Source organism: Maylandia zebra, linkage group LG3, assembly GCF_041146795.1.
Source record: "Maylandia zebra isolate NMK-2024a linkage group LG3, Mzebra_GT3a, whole genome shotgun sequence".
Lineage (NCBI taxonomy): Eukaryota > Metazoa > Chordata > Actinopteri > Cichliformes > Cichlidae > Maylandia > Maylandia zebra.
Genome location: NC_135169.1, coordinates 11,392,349 through 11,413,974, shown reverse-complemented (window position 1 = coordinate 11,413,974; position 21,626 = coordinate 11,392,349).

Sequence of the window (21,626 nt, the reverse complement as noted above, 5' to 3'; positions counted from 1 at the left end):
GCATTTGTGTCATCGTGTTTAGATTACTGTAATTCCCTGTTTACCAGCTTCGATAAATCATCTGTTTCTCACCCCCAAGCTATACAAAATGCAGCAGCCAGGCTACTAACACGTTCTAGCAAGCGAGCTCACATTACTCCTATTTTATGTTCTTTACATTGGCTGCCAAAAGATTTTAGAATTCGTTTTAAAATTCTTGTTCTAACATACAGAGCACTAAATGGCCCTAGATTATTTATCCAAGCTTCTTACAAAATAGACTGCTGTTCGTTGTCTCCACTCACAGAGTCTGTTGGTGGTTCCCCGAACACGACTCAAGACCAAAGGGGGCGGAGCCTTTCAGTCTGTGGCACCAAGGCTGTGGAACAGTTTACCACCACAACTATGTTTGGTTGGCTCTGTTGAATCCTTTAAAAACCTTTAAAAACGTATCATTTAAAAAGCCTTCTGTTGATCAACAATTTTACATTTTATTTACTTTTAATTTTTTATATTGTCTATTCTGTGACTTAACTTTCTGCTTATTTTAATCTTTGTGTACAGCGCTTTGTGACGGCCTGTCTATGAAAAGCGCTTCATAGATAAACTTTACTTACTAACTTATTTGAGGCGACTGTGTTTGTGATTTGGCGCTGCATAAATAAACTTGAATTGAATAGAATTTAAATGAAATCGTCTAAAATAAAGTCACGACCTGGCTTAACAGATGCAACAGAGTGAAGAGTGTGGAAACATTAGTGTCATTTTAAAATCCTCTAGGAGATACTACTGTCCTTGCCCGGAGGATGCGGAACCTTCTACCAGATTGCAGAAGTTGGAACAGTTTGTTGCCAGGATGGGACACATGAGTGTGGTCTGAAGAAGATGACTCGGTTGCCATGGTAATCCCTGCATGAATGGAAGCTCAGCCTCGTTTTTCTCTTGTTATTATTTTTCTTTATCATTTTTCCAAGTCTGACTATTACAGACAGGAACATGACTCCTGTCACATATTAGCAAATAAACTGTCTCTAATTTTACGGCAGTTTGGTTTTAATGGAGAGAGAAAGAAAACTCCAGAAAAAAACAGGTGAAAATTTCAAAGCGTCGACTTGTTTGTGAGCAAACCTGCACACTGAGCAGGGCTAATGATGATGTCCCTCTGTGTAAGTCATCGTCCGTTCTTTAATGTAGAAAAGCCTTTTTAAAAGCTGCCTTCGGCTCGTGTGCAGCCTGACACAGTGTTATCTCTGGGATTTCCCTCAGGTCTGCTGAAAGTGTCCTTAAAGTTGAATATTGTGACAAAGTGAATGTAACAGTGAGACTGAGCTGCTCCGTCTGTTTCTGCTGACTTCAGCTCCTTAAACATCCTGATTTATCAGCACTGCAGGCACACGAATGTCACTGTTACAGAGACGCACACACAGAGCAGGAATGTGACTGAATATCACTAACAGGAAAAACACCTTCAGCCTCAAACATGCAGTCAGCTGCTGCACTGGCCTCATGACAGACGTGAGCTAAGCTCAGGGAGCAGCAGAGGGTGGAGGCTCATTTCATACGTCTTTAAACTCAGCAGTGGGAAATCCAAAGAGACTGACATGTGACAGAGAAAAGCATCAGTGCTGTCGGTTCCAGCCTCACTTTATAGTTTGCTTTTATTTCTCTGGATGATGCAGGGAGCCTGGCTCAGCAGCTGCTGTCATGTTGTAGCCGTGTGCCTGTGACTGTACTGTGATAACTCTGTGACCATGTGATGGACTTACTGTTGATGCTGTCCTGTATTAAAGTGTTACTGCAGCCGACCTGTCTGTGTGTCACTGTCTGTTCCTCCAACCTGTGGACTGCAGCGTCTTCAGCAGCAGCTGTTTGCTGTTTGCACCATCTGCTCAGATATTCTTCAGTTTAAATGTCTTTATTTAATCTGTGCTTAATACTCAACAATGAGGCTACATCGAATGTTAAATGTCTTCTTATTCTCCTCAACTCAGAACAAGCAGCTTGTTGAACACAGAAACAGGAAGCTAGCATGGCTAATGCTAACTGCTAATGAAGGAACAGCTAGTAGTGTTGTCAGTGATTAGACATGCTTGCTATGCTATATACTTATATACTAGAGTGCTAACAGTTCCTGAAGTTCATGATTCACACCAGGGGCGTCACACTGACTTTACATGGGGGGCCACAGACAGCCGTCTTTGACCTTAATGGGCCGGACCAGTGGAACTTCCTGTCACTGTGAAGGAGTCACATATTTAACTGTTTTTCTACATGATGAAGAAAAAGTGACAATGACAGAAATCTGTCAGCACGACTCTTTAACCTGTCAGAAATAAAATGACAGAAAAGTTCTCAAAGCTCATCTTTAGTCTTAAAAAACCTAAAGTTTCTATAGCATAAAGTGAAAAAAGAAGGTTTTCTGTCTCTAAAAGTTTATTGCTGAATTACTTTGTGTCGTATGAATAAGTGAGGTTTGTATCGGCAAGAAAAGCTGTAAAACTATGAAAATTCAAAATGTCTGCTTGTGCTTGATTGTTGTGAGCAGCAGATCAAACAAGTTAAAATAATCAATTATAATCGGACTGATTCTTATGTATCGCCTTCCTACTCTCCTTGAGCACTCAAAGCGTGCCACATTCACACAAGCACTGTTTCTATGCTTTAAGTGCTTACTAACAACCATTCACACACATTCATACTGCGATGGATACACCAGAGAAAACTTGGTGTTAATATCTTGCCCAAGAATATTTGGCATGCAGAGTAGGGGGAGCCAGGGATTGAACCACCAACCTTCCGATCAGTAGATGACCTGCTGTACTGAGCTACAGCCGTCCCCAATGTAATGTCTAATTATTATAAAGAGCTTTTAATGCACATTCAGACCTGTGAGACTCACTCAGACTCTTAACTGTAGCTCTGTGCTACATGCTGACATTTCTGCTACTCAAACTTTGAATAAGCTTTATATAATCTAATATTCAACTCTGAACTCTAACTTTAGTACTTTTAACCAGGGGCGATTCTAGGATCAGAGCTTTGGGGGTGCTGAGCACCCAGAGCTGCTCAGCCAGGCAAGATAAACTTTATTCGTCACGATGAGACTTCTTCCCTGTCTCTGTCAGTCCCTGCATCCTTAAATGTTGTCCCGAGTTGTCTCTGACTGTCACTTTGGTGCATTTAAACCCCTGTTCCTTCCTGTCCTCGTCGTCTGCTGTCTTCGTCTCCGTTATCAGTCATCATAATTTTACCATCTCTGTGCAAGTCTGCAAATTTCTTTATTAATATTAGATTCTTAAATTCATCAAGTCTCTCTGTGCCTGGGTCCTCGTCACAAAACATGACATCACTGTTTTGTACACAATTTAATCCCACATTTGTGAAAGAAAAGAAAAACACTTTTTTTAAAGTCTGTAACTGTCACGGCTGCCGAGGCGAGCCGTGTGGTATTGAAGGGAGAAAGGACCCAAAACGCAGGCAGTAGATGATAATGCTGGTGATGTTTTATTTACACCGTGGTGAGAAGGCAAAACAGGCAAGAGGGAAGACAAAACTAAAGACCTAAACTGGGAAAGCTAAATGACAAACCTGAGACGGTACCAGAATGGGGTGAGAGGCAGAGAGACACAGACGGGGGACAGGACGAGGGACGGGACACGGAGTAACGCAGGCAAACCGGCAACAGGCAGGAGAACACACAGGGCTTAAATACACACCAGTAATCAGGGGATGAGAGACAGGAGGGCAACACGGCTGGGAGGAATCAGAGCTGACGGGACAGGGGAAACGTAAACTGAACACACTCACATCAGACAGAGACCTTCACAATAAAACAGGAAACTCAGACACGGGGAACCAAACAAGACACAGAACTAAACAGACTCACAAACAGACGGGGGGACACCATAGACAGACAGAGACTCAGAGGCAGACAGAATATAACCCATAGAACTCAAACAATAATAATCATCATCATAATAAACTGGAAAATGATAATAAACTAAAAGTGCTGGGTCACCGACCCAGGACCATGACAGTAACAAAACATCAAATCTGATAAAGGTTATTTAAATGCTGCAAACGAAGAATGGATTGGAATAAAAAAAATACATATCCTGACCTTAATTACTTTACTGGGGGAAAATGATGAATGGTGCTCATAGTGAGTAAGAAGTAAACTGGGTGCATTTTTTGGACAGACATTCACTTTTAATCTGTATGTATAATACAATACAGATACATGAAAATAGACTCCAAAAATAGAGTCCTTGAAATGTACAAGTTATTGATAAAAAATTATTTTTTATAAAAATGGAGGCAACTTTGTATATGATACAATGTATGAAAACATCTCTACTGCAGATACTACTATGGCTCTGCAGATTTATTCCTTTCATTTTAACCTGTGTCGCCTCACCTTGAAGTTGGCAAATACTTTTGGTGGTCAACTCTCTCAAGCAGTTTAACAGTTTCTGCCTGTCACTGCTCCCTGTCTGTTTTCTTACCTGGTTCTTCCTGACCTTGTACTTTCTCCTCACGTTCCCTCTTTGGACTGACAATCATACACAAATAGATTGTATTCAATTAGATGAAAAAATTACATTAATTTGAAAAAAATATTATTAAGATCACTAATGAAAAACATCCTCTCTCAGTCTACTTTCAACCAAAAGGCAAATAACCAAACCACATGAACATCTAATAAAAGATATAATAAAAATAATAATAATAATAATAATAATAATAATGGATTGGATTTATATAGCACTTTTCAAGGCACCCAAAGCGCTTTACAATGCCACTATTCATTCACTCTCACATTCACACACTGGTGGAGGCAGCTACAGTTGTAGCCACAGCTGCCCTGGGGCAGACTGACAGAAGCCAGGCTGCCATATCGAAATAAATAAATATTGAAACACTGATCCAACATTATCCTTTATTGACGGATCATTTGTTCTTACACTTTTACCTGAATGTTGCTCCTGGGTTTAATATCGGCACATGCACATATGTCAAAATAACCAGCTTCTCTCATTCCTTTTCAAACAGGACAGTGGTAACAACAGCAGGCTGCGGACAATTTTAAGTTTTAGATTTTTGGGTTTTTGTGTCCCGTTTGGATCTATAGCCATCAGAATTGTTGTCTTAAGGCCAAGAAAGATGCCAAGCGGATTTATTTTACCAAGTGGATCATCGTGGCCTTGCCATATTGGTCCATTTGATTGACCTTTATTATAATTATGAATTTATTTTATTTTCAGTTGCTACAAACGGTAAAGACATGACTGTGGGATAGGACAGAAAGAGAGAATGAAAGAAAGAGGGGGAGAGAAAGAAAGAAAACCAAAGGGGAGAAGAGACGGTGAGAAGGGGGGGAAGAAAAAAACCCCAAAACAAAACACCTGGATCACCTGTATGGAGAAAAAAAACAGAAGAGAAAGCAAACAGCAAAGAGCAACATAATAAAAAAAACAGCACCATCACAATAAACTAGCTAGCAGTAGATATCAGTAGATACTAAATAATAAACGATATTGTGCAGCACGCAAGATAGACAGCGCACAATGTGCTTTGAGGCAGCAGCCAAGAAAGCTGTAGTCCGCGTCTGTGAATACCCGTGTGTACACCTGTGTGCACACCTGTGTGGATCAGCATGCTTGTATTCCAAAGGTTTCTCCATGTAATGATCTGCTAGGGAGTGTGGGGAGCCACAGCCCCGTCCTCCAGGGTATGAAGAAGGTATGGAGGAGATCCAGGCCCCAGATATCCAGAGGCCCCAGAGTACAAGGACCCGAGGAGGACCACCAAAGGGGGGGGGACCGTGCCACCCTCCTGGGAAGAGCTGAGTAGAGCCCCAAAGGAGAGGTCACCCCGCAGCTACGGAGCAGAGGCCAGAGGGGGTTGCAGTGGCGTGCCCGCGGGCTCTGCCGGCAGCCAGCTGTGCCAGAGAGGACCGAGCTTCAGGCCCAGAGGCCAGAGGCCTGAGGTCATCCCACCCCCCGGAAGGAGCCCAGCCGGGCCACAGGCGCCAGGCCCCGCCAATCGGCCACCAGGAGTGAGCCGGTACATACATGAGCGCCCAGCCCCAGACAACAAGGACCACCAACACACCAACGTCTGAGGGCATCAGCCACCGGCAGGGAGTGTGGTGAGGGGAGATAGGCCTCCGTACTTTAGAGGGCCTGAGATGTTCCCAGAGAGGTCGAGTCTAAGACCCAACCTGACATATAGACACAGACGAACAGGCACACGAGGACACAGACGTGCATTCCCACCCCGTATGCACCACCAAATACTCGGCACTCACCCAACGTGTAGACAGACACAAATAGACACTGCACAGACAGTCGCACTCCCCAAACATACTCTATATCCCAGGTCCAGGTACCCCCGCCCTCAGAGGGGCAAGCCGCACCTAGACCCAGGACATGTAACCCTTCTCTCTGGGGTGGAGGCAAGCGGACCACCTCCTTATCTGCAGTAGCGGGGAGGCCCCGCATCCCAGACCCCAGTCTGACGGCCAGCATAGAGATAAAGATGGCGCTGGAGTGACGGCAGCCTTTCCAAGTAGCTCTGCAACACCGAACTTGTTTCTTAACTTTCAACTGTTTTAGACTAGTCTTTCAAACTTTTTTTACCTTCCTTTAGTCACTTTACTTTCTGCCTCTTAGATATACTATGGATAACGCACTTTTTAAAACTTCTGGAACCAGCTCCTTCATCTACTCAAGAGCGGAGCTGCTGGCACTTAACACAAAGGCACAGACCGGCATCAGACACAATATCCCGGCCAAGCTAAAGAGGAGCTACAGAGGCTGCAAGGCTGGAGCGAGGAAAGCGGATCACCGGAGGCGATTCAAACCATCAATCCCAACAGTGATCATGGGCAACGTGAACTCGTTACAGAATAAGATTGATGAACTGTGCGCTCTGAACAACCACCGACTCTACCGTGAGTGCAGTTTGTTTATCTTCACTGCTTGGGTGTCTCATAATTTTGGAAGAGTTATGTTGTCGAGAAATTGATCAATTTCGTTTTTAGATGGGTTTATTTGTGGTGTATATAAAGTTTCATAGAAATCCCTAAAAATTGTGTTTATTTTTTAGGATCATATATTGTATTCCCAGATGAATCTTTAACAGCACATATAGTTGTTTTTTCTTTATTGATTTTTAACTGGTTAGCAAGAAATTGTCCGGATTTGTTACCGTGTTCATAATTTTGCAGGCGAAGTCTTTGTACTAAGAATTTAGTCTTTTTATTAATAATTTCATTTAATTCTAGTGTTGTCTTGCGTATTTTGTTTAATATTTCTTGATCTTGGTGTGACACATAGGCTTTTTCTAAGGATTTGATGTTTTTCTCTAGTTCCTGAATTTTTTTGTTTTCTTCTTTCTTCTTATGTGATGAGAAAGAGATTATTTTACCTCTCATCACGGCTTTCCCTGCTTCCCAGAGGACAGATGCTGATGTACCAGGAATGTCATTAAAGCCTAAATATAGAGTCCACTCTTTTTTAAAGTATTTGATAAACTCTTCATCTTTGAGCAGTGATGTATTAAATCTCCAGTTTTTTCTAGGTGTAGTATTATTCATCTGTATTAGTGTTAAAGATACAGGAGCATGATCGCTGACAGCTATAGGGTGAATCTCAGTGTCTGAAATGTCACACAGCAGTGAGCTGCTGACCAGAAAATAATCCAGACGAGAGTAAGAGTGATGGACATGTGAGAAGAAAGTATATTCCTTACTGTTGGGGTGAAGGGAGCGCCATGCATCGCAAAGGCCAAAGTCGCTCATATACTGTTTGATTATATTTGTGGACTGCCAGTTACGCTGAGTTCCTGCTGTATTGAGCCTATCCATGTCTTCATTTAGTCCCAGGTTGAGGTCCCCCCCAAGAACGATTGTGCAATCTAGGTGTTCGGAGAGTGTACTAAAAAAACCGTGGAAGAATGAGGGGTCATCAACATTTGGACCATATATACTTACAATACCTAGCTTTTGGTTAAGTATAGATAGTTTGACGATTAGGAATCTGCCCTCTGGATCTATAACTGTATCGAGTACTGTGAAATTAATATTTTTATGTATTAGAATTGCTACTCCTCTTTGTCTAGAATTATAACAGGCTGAGAACACATTAGGAAACTCAGGTGTTTTAAGTTTGTTCAAACCTGTGACAGGCATGTGGGTTTCTTGTAATAAAACAACGTCTGCCTGTAATGTTTTAAGTTGGTTAATTATTTTTAACCTTTTTTCCCTAGAGCCAGCTCCATGCACATTCCATGTGACAAATCTTAGCATGCCCATAGTTGTGTGTTTGTAGCTAATGATGTACGCTGTGTGTCTCGCTTAGACGGGTGAGGAAAATGGAAACACATCTTTTTTTTAAAAAAAGTAAAGAGAAGAAAATGCGCAGTAAGAAGCTCCATAGGTCTGACTATGTGTGTGCATAATAACTAATATGAGCAAATGTGTGCATGTGTGCTATATCTGTGTGCGCTGTGTGGCTGTTGTAAGTGTGTTGCCTTTAAACGCATGTGTGTGCGTGATCGTGCAGAGTAAGCATGTAGAAATAGACAGTGTCGCTTGTGGATGGATAGGGAAACAGGTGATCGACATAGTGATAGAAAAGAGAAGCAAATACACCAAACAGCAAGGTGCGCGACAAGAGAGAGACGGGAAAAGAAATAAAAACGGAAACATTCCAATTAAAGCGTTGGCGGAGAGTGACAGTGACGTTATACTAAATTAGCAAACTGAAATTACATAGTTAAGCAAAAGTTAAAACAAGAGAGTGTGAGTGAAGAGGATAGTGTAGCGGATTCTTATCTGGTGTGCGGTCAATACAGCCATGGAGTGGTGCCGGGGTCGCGGTAGAGCTGTCCGTCCACGTAGAGCCGGTCCACGGCGATGACAGCCCGGGAGCCCTTCTGGATAAAGCTACGTGGGACTGGGAAGAGGACCCTGCGTAGTTCCAGGATCTCTCTGGGGAACTGATTGTTCACGCTGAAATCCGTTCCTTTCAGCTCTCTGCCGCGACTCTTCACCTGCTCCTTCTGCTTGAAGTGGCCGAATTTGGCTACAATAGGACGTGGTCTCCCGCTTCCTGTCTTCGGAGCCCCGATGCGATGCAGTCTTTCGAACCCTATGTTTTTCACCGTGTCCTCCGGCAGCTTCAGGTGGATTTTAATGAAGCTTCTCACGGTCGTTTCCGGGTCCTCTCCGGCAGACTCTGGAATACCAGAAAACACCAGATTATCTCTCATGCTACGGGCTTGTAGATCTATAACGGTCTCTTTTATTTTTTTATTTTCTATGTTTAATTGGGTCACATTTTCGGTCAGAGATTTGACCGAGTCCCGTAGCATGGCGTTTTCCACAGAAAGTGTTTCCACCTCCTGCTGGCTGAACTCCAGGGATTCTTTTAGAGATTTAAATTCCCCGTGTAAGATCTCCACCAGGGACAGCCTTGCATCAAAACTGGACAATCGCTTATCGATTGACTCCAGGATGTCGACGATATCTTTGCCGGCAGGCGATGTTGTTCCGGGGGAGTCTGCCGGGCGATATCTTTTAGATGACGGCGTCTCAGCTTTGGCCGGGGAAGACGCGCTCTGGGCCTTCTTCATTACTAAATCTTCGAAGCACCGGTCGATGTATTCTTGGAGAGCGTCTAAACTCCCCTCGTTGTCCTCCAGGGTGTTAGAGATGATAGGACAGATGTTGTTAGTTATATGACAGTTGGTTAGTTTATTTGGCAATACTGACGTTTAAAGAAACTTTGTTAAATTCTATGCTACCATTCGCTTTTTTTCACGCCAAATCTCCGTACTTACTTAAAGTTTACTCTTCGCTGCCCCTCATCTGCCGTTTTTTTTCGGCAAAATTATCCACACCCACCGCCGCGCTGTGCATTCTGGGATATGTTGGGCCACGAAGTCTACACCGCCACATCCTTAAAATTCAGGGAAATGAAGGACGCATTTGAGGGCCGCATTTCGAGCAGCCTTTGAATTGGGACAGCCTTCGTCACGTCGCTGTGACGTAATCGGCCTTAAAATGCGGCCTTTAAGGCTGCAGACCCTGAATTGGGATACAGCCTGAAACTGCTGCTCTCCACACAGCTCTGACACACCCTCATGAGAGCTGATTGGTCAGTAAGCAGGCTGGTCGTACCTGCTGATCACTCACCTGTTCCAGACCAGGCTAGGGTTGCCATGGCGATATACATCCCACCTTCATAGTTAGAGTCAAGCCTGCATCAGACGGCTGGCCTGAGATCATGATGAATACAGTGACACACACACAGCAGCTGTTTGTGTGCAGCAGCTTCTCCTTTAAGAATCTGAGGTCTGATGAGACACAGCTGTTTGGAAGATATTTTATTTCATTTATTATTTATTTAATTTAATTGTTTTTATTTATTTAGATAGCTTCATGTTAGTGACAGAATAAGAAACTAAACCCAGAAAAATAACATCATAGTTCAGTCGTCTCAGGTCTCACACTACATGGTACACTGACCTCTCAGTGCAGTGACGTCGTCCTGCACCCTAAACAGAGAGACAGCCCAGAGCATGATGGTCCCCCCTCACTGCCTGACTGTGGGGACGCTGCTCTGTGGGTCACTTCAACATTTCTCTTCCTCTATGATATATACATGTCTATGTAGGAAAAGTATTTGCCCATAGATATAGGATATAATTAGAAAATATGAAACATGGATGATTATGAGTGGGCTGAGTGCAAAATCCAGGCAGGACATGATGTGCAACGAGTTTCACAGCCTGAGAAAATAAGTGTGTTATTGTAAGATGTTAGCAGAGCAGTGATCAGGTGAGGGGGTGTGGTTTAGCTCTCTGGTGTTGCCTGAGGTGGTGGAGAGGTTGGAGTAGAAGAAAGTGTTTCTGTGGACGGATGTGCTTCATCCACACATGAGCTGAGATCAGGAGTGTCTGTGCTTGGTTGGACTCTGTGGGAGATCCATCCATCTTCTTCTGCTTATCCAGCTCACAGTTACGGGGGAGTAGCCAGAGTCACCAGCCTATCACAGGGTAACACTCACAGTGACCCAACCCACTAACTGCATGTCTGTGGACAGTGGGAGGAAGCCTCCAAATACAGAGAACCCAGAGAGAACATCCACACAGGAAGGCCAGGTGGGGGATTCAAACCCTGCTGGGAGGCAACAGAGCTGCCCACTGCACCACCGTGCTGCCTCTGGCTGGGCTGTAGGCATCTAATACTTACCTCACTCAGGCACATGAACACACTTCATACACACCTTCATGATTTTGTTGATATTCTGTCTCCATTAAAATGAAACAGCATAAAATAAAAGACTTCCCTGTTTGTAACTGAGCAGATAATTATTCTCCCCTCTGTAATTTCAAGATTCAAAGTGTTTATTGTCATGTGTCCGAAGGGGAAAAAAGCATTTCTCTGTGCAATGAAATTCTTTCTTTGCTGTCCACCCACAGATGCTGATTAATATATACAATAGAAATATGTCAGATAAATACAAATAGAACAAATAAATAAATGAAGACAAAAAAGAAGACAGAATATTTACGTGTGCAACAGAGATGTGTGCAAAAGACCAAGGAGCTTAATATGAAGGGTGACCTGTGAACAGTCCGTGTTGGGAAGGTTAGGAAAAACTTCTCCCAGTACATCAGCGCAGCCATTAAAACAGGAATTCACCATGGCAACAGTGTCATCTTCACCTCATGATGAAAAAATATTTTTTATTTTTTAAATGGATTTATTTTTGTTTCTTTGTGTCTGAAAATAAAAGCAGCAGGATAAGTGGGTAAATGTACCGGTGCATCCATGGTCACAGAGTCATGTTCATTATCTCATGTCGAAAAAATGTTTTATATTTGTTACATGCATTTATTTGTGATTTATTTTGTTCTCGTCTGACTGTATGTGTGTGTGTGTGTGTGTGTGTGTGTGTGTGTGTGCACTGCTCTCAGGGCCTCCACAGCCTCCTGCAGGAGGTGCTGTCCATCATGGGGACAAATAAAGCTTTAGAATTGAGCCAACAGTCCACGTGGTGACTGTGCTCTGCAACAACGTGCTATCATGACGATGTAGAAACTTGATCATTATTATAATGGTGATGTTTTTAATTAACCACTTATATATATTTTAGTCCCTGTGTTTAAATCCTTTGGTCCTCTGTTTGTTGTCAACAAGCCAATTATGCTGTACCTCTCAAACCAATCACAAAAAATAGAAAAAACACACTTCTGTATCGTCTGAGTGAAGATGACTCTGTTGCCATGGTGAATTCATGTTTTAGTGGATGTAAGTAAGTAAGGCCACTTGTCGTGCTGTTATTATGTTTCTTTCTCATAATTCCTCCAACTCTGAATTGAATTATTTATTAAAGGAGCAGCAAAAATAGTAACAAACACATGAAGGCTGTGTATGAAGAGACTTTCATGTCACTGAGTGAGGAAGTAAGCTTCAAACTTAAATGAGCTGGACGCTTCCTCTCTTTGCTCTTTAAATGCTTTGCTTCTTTTATTGATTTTTATGCTGACTTTTTCCCTTTTTTCCGTGTGAGCTTACCTGCGATAGCTTCTGGACACTTATAGATCATTAGGACTAAAGTGTTCTTAACAGAAACAGCAACATTTTTATAGTTACCTTATCCTCAGCGCTCCGTGTGTCTGTGGCCTAGACACAGCTGAAGCCTGATTACAGCATCTGGGCACCGAGCAGCCTCAATAGCCTGGAAAGGTGCTAACTGCTAGGCTAACTAGCAACAAGATGCCTTCCCTCTCCACAGATAACTACCACAGCCTCCTGCAGAAGATTGCAGTACTGGAGACAAAAATTCATCGCTTAGAAGTAAACGTGGAGGTAAATGGACTGTGTGGAAATGAAACAACCTTGCCTTTGATTCAAAACAATGGCGACGAGCAAGCTAGTACACAGCTAAGGAGCACAGATAACATGACCAAGAAAGTAGACTCTGTGCATTATTATAAATCCTCAAGTGATAATCCCCCCTTGGACTGTCTTGGTGCAAAACCAAGACATAAATCATGTCTCCTGGAAGGGGGAGGACGTATCACGGGCAGGGCACAGCGAGCTGAAATCTCTGAAACCGACTGGCCTTCACTTCCTACGAGACAGAGAAGCTCTTCTACCCCTGTATACGAGAGGAAACAGGACTGGACAACCGTGAATAGGAAGGTTAACAACAAACCTCCAAAACAACTGAATGTGAAACTGCAGAACAGATTTGCTCCACTATCAAAGGACCCTGGATCTATATCGGACAACCATCCATCTAAAAGTAGCGAAATAAGGTCTGAAAATCTGTTGAAAAGTGAAAGGCCACAGGGAAAGCTAAAGGCTAGGCCTGAAACTCTGATTGTGGGTGACTCTGCCGTAAAGGATGTACAAAGGATGTGCGGTAAGAACACTAAAGTCCTCTGCTTTCCTAACGATATGGTCAACAACCTGAAGGAGAGAATTCTTCAAATTGCAGATGAATATCCAACTGTGACAAACATTGTCCTGCATACAGGGTCAAACGATGTGTCCAAACAACAGTCGGAGGTTCTGAAACGGGACTTTACTGGATTATTAAATACTGTAAACTCTCTGAATGCAGCTGTATTCATCAGTGGACCTGTACCGCCGGTCAGAGGAGGAGACGAGAGATTCAGCAGGTTGTTTACACTGAATAAATGGCTTATATCAGCATGTGCTGACCACTCAGTGCATTTTATCAACAACTTTAATATTTTTTGGGAACGCAGGCATCTGTTTAAAGCAAATGGATTTAATTTTAACAAGTCAGGGGTGAAACTGTTCACCTCCAACTTGTTTTATTCCATACGTCATCCATCCGTGCTTGGTGCAGAGGCTGAGATAAACGAGGAGTTATCTCATAAAGAGGAACAAACAGTACTCCAAGAACAGACAAAGCCCAGCAGAAACCTTGAGGAGGAGCTCCATCTGCCCCCACCCGGGAAGAGCCTCAGAAAGGAGAGACATCTAAGGCAAGAAGAGGGGTCCCTATTTGCCTCCAACTCTCTCAACAACACCAACGACCAGGACAAGGGACCACGACCTTCCCCAGTCCCCCAAACCCCTGACAGGCCATCACCCTCCTCCCCCTCCCTTTCTCCCTCCTCCCCACACCTGAAATTCACTGAGGAGATGATGGAGCGGGTCAATGCTGGGCTCAGATCTACCCCCCGGCCCAATCCCTTTTTGTCCCCCATAAACCCCCCACCAGAGCAGCCAAAGGTTCGCCATCGAGCCCCACCCTCAACAGAGCAATCGAAGTCACATTGCCCAGCCTCGCCCCCCTTAGTTCCTCCTTACCACCTTCATGCCCTGTCTCCGCAGTCTGATGCGTGATGTGTGAAGGGTCCGGGCTGTGAGGATTATGGCAGTGATGACTTTTCCCAGGAGAAGCTGGGACCCTGTTTACTAGAAGGTTTTAAAATTTCTGTACTTTTAGGTGACAGGAGACATGTGGCCTGGTCAAAACACAGAGAGCTGCACTCTAAAAGATCTTTAAACATAGTAAACATACCTTGTGTGCCACAGAATGCTCCCAAACACGAGGGGACAAGTAATGCCTCTAAAACACTTAAGTTGGCTTTATTAAACATTAGATCTTTAGCTGGGAAAACATTTTTAATTAATGATTTAATCACTGAGCACAGCCTTGATTTTATGTTTTTAACTGAAACTTGGTTGGACCAAAGTAACAGTGGAGCTGTTCTCATCGAGACGACCCCTCCTAACTACAGTTTTATCAGTGAGGCCAGGGCGAGCAGGAGAGGAGGAGGGGTTGCTGTCTTATTTAATGAATCATTTCAATGTAAGCAGCTATCTCCTGGAAGTTTTCAGTCTTTTGAATATGTGGCTTTACAGCTGAAGGCCCCATCCAAAGTTGTGTTTCTTAATGTTTACAGGCCTCCCAAATACTGCACAGACTTTTTTAATGACCTCAGTGAACTGCTGTCTGTGATCTGTGTTGATTTTGACTGTGTAATTATTGCTGGGGATTTTAACATCCATGTGGACAACCCTCAGGACAAAGGGACTAAAGACCTGAGTAACACTCTGGGCAACTTTGGCTGACTCAGCATGTAACAGAGGCCACACATAATAGAGGACACACTCTTGACCTACTGATCTCCAAGGGCCTGAGCATTTCAAAGGTTACTGTGTCTGATGTGGGCCTGTCTGATCATTACTGTGTTTTCTTTGAAAGTAAAATCTCAGCCCACACAAATATATCAACAACAGTGATCACAAAACGGTGTATAACTGAATACAGTAGTGAGATCTTTAACCAGGTCTTCCCATTAACACCTGACCTGTCCAGAGGGTCAGTCAATGAGCTCGTCAATAGCTTCAATGCTAACATGTTAAATGTAATGGACACTATTGCTCCCATTAAGGTGAAGGTTATCTCTGGAAGGAAAAAGTCTCCATGGAGAAACTCCACACTGGTGAAAAATGAAAAAAGAGAGTGTAGGAAAGCTGAGCGCAGATGGAGAAAAACAAACCTCCAGGTTCATTATGACATCTATAAAGAGAAACTTCACAATTATAATTTACAACTGAGGAGTGCAAGAAGGTCCTACTTCTCTGATATCATCACTAAAAACAGCCATAATGCTCGGGTCTTATTTTCTACAGTTGACAGGCTAACAAACCCTCCTGTGTCAGTGGCAGCTGAACTTCATTCGACCATGGCCTGCAATGACTTTGCCAAATTCTTCACAGACAAAATCCAAAAGATTAGACAAGCAATTGGTACATCAACAGCAGATCCGGAAGTACTAGAGGACAATATGTGCTTTGTCCTACTGGTCATTGCTTTGCACAACATGGTAAAAAAAGTATGCTCATCAAAGTATGCAAATCTCCAGTGCAATGGAGGCCTGTGAGCATACTTTCTGTGTATGTATTATTGTAGAGTCGACCTTACAATATGGAGCATTTTGATGCGGCTGTTGTTGTGATTCGGCGCTGTATAAATAAAATTCCATTGAATATAGAGCACCTGCCTCCTCATTGTGCTGCCTGTTGTGGTTGTTATGACCAGTGCTTGACCCCACACATCAGTGATCCAAGATCAAAGATGTTTGAAAGCAGTATGGTGTGAAAATACGGCTCTTTGCAACACTTTGTACTTTGGGGTCATTTCTGTCCACGAGGACCACCAACGTTATAAAATTCAATAAAAACCACATAAATAAATCAAATTACTTAAAACTTATTGCAATCATGCATAGTATAGTAATGAATAACTTCTGTTATTTTCAGACCATTTGATGAATGAAAAACAAATTTTTGATAGCAAAAGATTTCTTTAGAGGACAAAAATGACCCAAGGACAACACAAGGGTTGGTTCCAGGCAATAAAGTCTAAAAATAAATCCATCTACTTCCCTTTTCTGTGTTCCAGCCTCAGTGGCTCTGACACAGTGTTGTAATATTTACACCTCTGATGAAAACAGAGTTTGTAGTTGCAGAAATACTCGACTCATTTTGGGCATTTACGAGCAGGAACCTCAGAAAGCCCCTCGCTGCTTCACTGGTTAAGAAGCAAAGCAAACATTAGTTAACAGTAATGTAAAATCACGTACGTACTACAAGAAAAGGCTTTTGTGTTTCTGTTCATGGAGTGAAACTGTGGAACAGTCTGAATATGGAATTAAAGCAACGTCCAAACATAAAACTGTTCAAAAAGAGTTATAAAAGTATGATCTTCTCGAACTATAAAGAAAAGGAAAATATTTAAATTAAGTGAATGTCTCTATTTAAAAACAAACAAACAAACAAAAAACTCATGATGTGATATTATAGGATATAGTATATCAGAAATCTGTTCACTATTTTTATTACAAATTATATCAGTAAGGAAGCTGACTAAATATTAACTGTTATTTATGGCAAAGGGGTGGGATCAAATAAGTGTGTACTTCTTCCCTTTCAACATGTAAATTAATCAGAACGGGTTTTTTTGTATGTAATTTGTATAGTATTTTTTTCTCTCTTATTTTCTTTTCTAAATGTAGTTGTATATTGTTCACATGTTGAAATAAATTACCAATCAATCAATCAATTAAGGCCCAAAGTTTAGGAGAGAACGTCAGCACTTCACTAATGAATGTAATGCTGGTTCATGTGCTTGTTTTGTAATGTGCATGTTGTGCGTTGCTATTTCCCATATTCTTTGGCACTGATAGATGAAGAGTCTCAGGCAGGACCGAGGCTGCCAGCTGCTGACAGTGAGCAGGGAGAGAGCAGCAGAAGCTGGGCAAGAGCAGGGCACCTTCAGCCCCCTTCGTCAGGCAGAAATCATTTGGGTGTCTGTGTGAAATGTCTGATTTTTTAAAATCTTTTTTGTAGACATATTTATTAAATGTTTAACAATTATATAGAAGAAAGACAATGTAAAGAACAAAACCTTTGTCCCATAAACACGGTGAGGAGTCACAGTCGAGTGTGAGCTGCATGTATACAAAGAAATAAGAAGGAAACAGCAGTTAGAATGAGCATTGTACGTGCTGCTGGAGTAATACTTGGCCCCTCTATGAATATTGTGGCCTCTTGATGGCCCCACACTCAGAAACATAGATCCACCACTTTCTTTTCTACTGCACTGAGGTCTAGCAGGACAAGCACAGAGATGAGTCCACTGTCACCACCACTTGTCTTTTCCAAACCATTAGTCCTGTTATTGCACCTGTTGATGTGGGTGTGGCCAATGAAATGTCTCCATTACCTGTGTTGACACCAGGCTGTGACATTCTACAGGTGATGGTGGCACACTGTTCAGTCTTGGTTTTGAATCCTGATGTGTGGAGCCAGGGCTTTGGCCACAGCTACTTCCCCCTGTAGACCAGGCTGCTTACAGCACCCCCTGGTGGAGTAAAGTGGAGTAGAGCCATGAGTGAGAGATGATCTCTTTCCTTTGGCTCTGCTGTTTGTCCTCATATGATCCTTCTTCCTGGCAACAGTGGGATGCATAAGTTGGTTGTCATGGTCACTGCAGTGTCCTCTCCTGCTCAGCCAGAACATTGAGACTTCTGGGTTCTTGGGGACGGGAATGATGATGAAGGATGTGGGGACCACCACATCCGTGGCTGGATTGGTAAAGGGCAGAGAGCTCCAGTCCCACTCAGACGCCAGCAAGGTGGAGGTGGAGTACTGGTTTGGGCTGGTATCATCAAAGATGAGCTTGTGGGGCCTTTTCGGGTTGAGGATGGAGTCAAGCTCAACTCCCAGTCCTACTGCCAGTTTCTGGAAGACACCTTCTTCAAGCAGTGGTACAGGAAGAAGTCTGCATCCTTCAAGAAAAACATGATTTTCATGCAGGACAATGCTCCATCACACGCGTCCAAGTACTCCACAGCGTGGCTGCAAGAAAGGGTATAAAAGAAGAAAAACTAATGACATGGCCTCCTTGTTCACCTGATCTGAACCCCATTGAGAACCTGTGGTCCATCATCAAATGTGAGATTTACAAGGAGGGAAAACAGTACACCTCTCTGAACAGTGTCTGGGAGGCTGTGGTTGCTGCTGCACGCAATGTTGATGGTGAACAGATCAAAACACTGACAGAATCCATGGATGGCAGGCTTTTGAGTGTCCTTGCAAAGAAAGGTGGCTATATTGGTCGCTGATTTGTTTTTGTTTTGTTTTTGAATGTCAGAAATGTATATTTGTGAATGTGGAGATGTTATATTGGTGTCACTGGTAAAAATAAATCATTGAAATGGGTATATATTTGTTTTTTGTCAAGTTGCCTAATAATTATGCACAGTAATAGTCACCTGCACACACAGATATCCCCCTAAAATAGCTGAAACTAAAAACAAACTAAAAACTACTTCCAAAAACATTCAGCTTTGATATTAATGAGTTCTTTGGTTGTTGTTCAATAATAAAATTATTCCTCAAAAATACAACTTGCCTAATAATTCTGCACTCCCTGTATAGATGTAAAACAAATATGCCAGCAGTTTATCTCAGTTAACGAGAGGAGCAGGCATGTGTTTGGCTGCTTCACATAGTGAACATTGGTTGTAGTGTGGGGCATAAGTGTAAAGTAAAGTAAAGTGTGCGTGTTAGTCCCCATAGGGAAATAGTTCCTCTGCATTTAACCCATTCACTCAGTGAAGCAGTGGGCAGCCACCAATGCAACGCCCGGGGAGCAGTGTGTAGGGACGGTACCTTGCTCAGGGGTACCTCAGGGTAGCCGTTCAGTGGAGTCGAACCCCCGACCTTCCGATCATGGGACCACCACTCTACCTACTGAGCTATCCCTGCCCCCATGTAGTCCATGTCTGTTGCTGTAACAGTAGTTCATGTTTAGAATAAAACATCAGTTGATCGGGGCAGTAGTGCCTAAACTGTTGCATAATTTTGCTAAGAGATCTGTTACTTTGTGGTAATCTTAGATGAGTAGTTTTATGGACAAAACCCACCAGGTCATTCAGTGTTCCCTTAGTGCTGATGTGTCAGAGATGTTGGTGTACTATAACTGAAGTAATGTTGTTAAGTCCTTAAAGTCATATTCTTTTATTGTCATGACTCTATTTTTATTTTTGTATGATACCTGATTTATATGGAATATGGCTGAAGTAAACTAAAGCCTAAAATACTTAGTCAGTCATTTGTTTAACAGTAATTTAACATTATATAATTCACATGTAAAACTATGAATTGTAATTTTAAATGGTTTAAAGCATGTAGAATAGCATAAGTAGGCAGGTATATTTCTCCTTTTTTATCAAGAAGCAAAGACGAAAAGGAAAAAAAAAAAGAAAGAGGGCAGGGTTCGGTGGTTGAATCATCCGTCCCCCCCAACGCCAAAACCAAATCTACGCCCTTGGTTGCATATAATTACATTTTTGCTTGATGCATAAAGTTAAAAGATTAAAACTAATAAAACAAGTTTTACAAAGAGACTTTTCCATTTGATTACATTTTGTATGATGGATTATGCAGAAAAAGTAGAATTGGGCTGAAAGATCTATCGTTTTATCACCTCTTCAGGTTGTAAATCGTGTTTTTAAAAAGTAACTAAGTAATTAATTACTTTTGAGAATAAGTAATCAGTAAAGTAACGGGATTACTTTTTGGGGGAAGTAATCAGTAATTAGTTACTGATTACTTTTTTCAAGTAACTTGACCAACACTGCTGATAACAGTGCAAATGTTTGCAATATAAGAAATAAATGAAAAAAGTAAACATCTGTGTTTAGTGAACTTTGTAGTGTTGCTCTGTGGTGCAGCTACTACATCGTAGCAAAGTTTACACACTGTGTCTACTTGATCCACGTCTGACTCTGCCAACCCATAATGTTTCCACACCGCTGAAGGTTTTTACCTCTCTTTTCAACAGCAGTCACTCTCCTCTCCAAATAACTTCTGCTTAGCTTTCCGAGCTTCCCTCGGGTCCTCTTAATTGTTGTGATGCGTGTTCGAAATGCTGAGAGGTGCGCTCGATTTGCCACACGGAGCAGCGTGAGAGTAAAGCACGAGGGAGGGGCTAATAATCGTCTCAGTCAATTTTAATGATCGTTGAAAGCCCAGATCGTAATCGTGATTAAAATTCGATTAATTGAGCAGCCCTACTTTGTAGGGTCTTTACCTTACAAAGGAACAAAAACAGAAAGTAAAGAGGCGGGAACAACAATCCTGGGAGACTGCCAACATCACACCTGCACCGCACTTACAAACAATCACTGTCTAACTGACTGTTGTACGTCTCATCCTCTAGACCAGCGGTCTCCAACCTTTTTTGCGCCACGGACCGGTTTATGCCCGACAATATTTTCACGGACCGGCCTTTAAGCTGTCAACACAAAAAAATACAACAAAATAAAACTAGTACCGGTACCGAAAAAAAAAGATTTATTCATAACACACGTGAAAAGACCCAGGAAAACCGAGTTAATGATAAAAACGATAATGAAATAACGCTGAAAACCGATTAAAAACCCTGAAAACCAGACATTTCACACCTGAGCCTCAACTCTCGCGGCCCGGTACCGGTCCGAGGCCCGGGGACCGCTGCTTTAAAAGACCATCACGACCAATAACAGAGGAATTATACTGACAGGCCTGCTGCTCACGCTGGTGGATGCAGAGGTCAGCTTGTTGTGATGCATGTCAGTGAGCTGCAGGGACCTTTGAACAGATTATTCCAAAGTAAAATGCTCCCATAGAGTGATGCTACTGCACACGCTTCATATGGATGTCATATGGCATTAATATGTGCTACACCTGCCTCTCAGCATGGACTGGTACAGCACTGTCCTACTCGACCAATCAGAGCACTGTTTACAACATGCCTCACACACAACACGCAAGAGCTTTCTAACATTCCCTCTGTTTGACATGCAGGCAGGAATCAAACCACCAACCTTCTGTTTAGATGACCTGCTCCATGTGGAGTGCACCTCACATGGGCTCACTGTTAGTTTGTTGGCTCTGCTCGCTCCAGCTGCAGGTCAAACAGCTGGTGATGGAGGTGTACCGAGGATGTTACAGCTGATCATTTCTCTCAGAACGAAACACAAATACAGGACAAAAGGACCCCGTGGAAAGTCACGGACTCAGTGATGAACACCGT